We start from the raw sequence: 2554 nt of genomic DNA on the forward strand, positions 1-2554 counted from the left end.
AAGTTTAAATTTGTGTGATTCATATTCTATAATCATCAATGGCAATCATGAAAGTTAGATGTGAAACTTACTTGTTTAAAAATATTTAAAATTATACCTAATGTTTCATAGTAAAACAGAATTTTAAAAGTTTTTTTCTGAAAACATTTTACTATAAGTTCTTTTATTGAAGAATTATATTCTCATATTTCAAAATTTTAATTTGAAGTCGTTATTTATGCCTCATTAATCATATTTCACTAATATTAAGATGGTTTTTATCTTCTTAATATTTTTAGTTTGTTTAATATTATTTCTCATTATTAATTGTATCTAATATTGATAATATGTTGCCATTTTTTCTTCTTTGTGCCCTTTTCACAGAGTCTAGTTACTGTTCCATCATTACTGTTAAGATCTCTTGTAGAACCTTATAAATATTTAATAAGAGTAGGTTATAAATTATGTGTTCTAGATGATTCGCTGATGAATACGTAGAACCTGTTCATGCATTATTCAGTACCGCCTATACCTCGTTTGCTATCCCATGTACCGCTCGTAAGAAAACTTTTAAGTCTTATTACTGTTTCAGAGTTCGCGTCTTATTAGGAATTCATCGCTGTATGGCTAGACTCCTTGAAATAATATTCAGACGTGTATTATTAAAAACTATAACTTTATTTAAACCATTTCACAATTTCTCTCTGTGTATTCTCTCGTTAAAAATTAAAATTTCCAAAAAAATTATTTTTGCTTAGCGAGGAAGAATACTTCGATGAGAAGAATTTAGTAATCAGGGTGTATATAGTGATGGGTTATTTATTGGAGTTCATTAAAATGATAATAAAAATTTTCTGAACTTTACCAAGTTCCCTTCAAGAATTCTTTCGTCTTTTTAGGATTATTTACTTTTTGATGATTTAGGGTTTATAAATAATTAATAGGAAAAGTAATAATAATTATTACAAACTGATTAGTAGAAAAAATAAATACTAATGAATTATTTTTTTTTCTTTTCGGTTTATAAAGGGAAATAGGCATACAACTATTTTATCACGATTCCTTTTCTTTCCTATGAATAAAATAACACTTGTGAATTATTCGTTTGTATACCTTTTCACCGCTTTTCACGAATAAATAGATTTTCTTTTTATTTTGACAAAACTTTTTTCATTTTTATATAGAGCCGTAAGAAGGTTAAACTTTCCCAACACTCCTACGCTTGACACCGGCGGTCTTGAGCTCGTGAGACAAATATCAGCTTTCAGAGTTTTTTTACTTAAAATTTATACGCTTTAAATTATAATTCACCTTATTTCATTAATTAATTTAACTTTTGAATTTTCGTGCTGATCTAAGCGGATCAGAGTGCTTCCCAAACAGCAGAATGTACGTTAAGGATCAGTCGATTACAAGCTTTGTTCCTCTCAGGGACACTCAACTTATATTATCTGGTGGCCCTTCGGTTAAATTGTACATTTACTTTTTTTTTTTTAATTATAACATTTATTATTAGTATTTACAACATAAAATATATTAGATTAATTTTTATTAATATATAATATATACTCAAACAAGAGAGTGGTTTAGTTTATTTAAAAACAAATTTGATCCTTTTTTCTCAACTTTATTCTTTTTAAAACCTTCCAACGTTTCGACCCTCAGGTCATTTTCAAGGATACCTTTATTTTGTTGTCATTTTTCTTTAAAATTTCTTAAAAATGCCGGCTAATTGCCTTTGTCCCATCTATAAATTCTTCTATATAACTCTTTCTTAAATTTAAAACTTGTAGTTTTAAACTAGAAAGTTAGCAAATGTAAATGAATGAAAGAAAAGAAGTGGTTAATGCAAGTTTTAAATTTAAGAAGAGTTATATAGAAGAAGTTATAGATGGGACAAAGGCAATTATCCGGCATTTTTAAGAATTTTAAAAGAGAAAATGACAACAAAGTAAAGGAGCTGTTTGTAGGTATCCTTGAATCGAAACGTTGGAAGGTTTTGAAAAGAATAAAGTTGATAAAAAAGGATCAAATTTGTTTTTAAATAAAATATATATTCTACTAAATAAAGTTATTTAGACATTGTTATAATACTACTGATATTACACATTTTTTAATTTGTTAAATCCAGTTATTGTTTGTTTTGTGCTTTATACACTTATAGGTAAAAATGTTTTGGTTAAGTGCGCATAAAAATATGAAAATGTAAGGGTGTATTGAAGAGAATAGTTAAAAATGGCTATCAGACTTGTTGAGTGAGGTTGTGATAGGGTATCGAACCCTCAGATGTTTCCTCGTCTTTATCCAGGTCGGAGGTCAGTTCCTACTTCTAGGGCTAGGTCGGCCAAATCGAACTGAAGACATGGGGGTTCCAAGCATCTTTCTTTCCTCAAATCCTTTAATCCTTTTTCATGCAGTCGGTTGGTTTTGTTCCATCTTGACATTGGTATTTAAAAGAGACGTTATCTCTCCGTACCACGTATTAATTTTGTTTCCATTAATATCGTACCTATGTACCAAGTACCTTAGCAAATATTAAAAATACTCTTTATTCAATGTCATCGGCAAAAGGAAT

The sequence above is a fragment of the Halyomorpha halys genome, unplaced genomic scaffold (genome assembly GCF_000696795.3).
Source record: "Halyomorpha halys isolate HHAL.00 unplaced genomic scaffold, Hhal_1.1 Scaffold1295.1, whole genome shotgun sequence".
NCBI classification, from domain to species: Eukaryota; Metazoa; Arthropoda; class Insecta; order Hemiptera; family Pentatomidae; genus Halyomorpha; species Halyomorpha halys.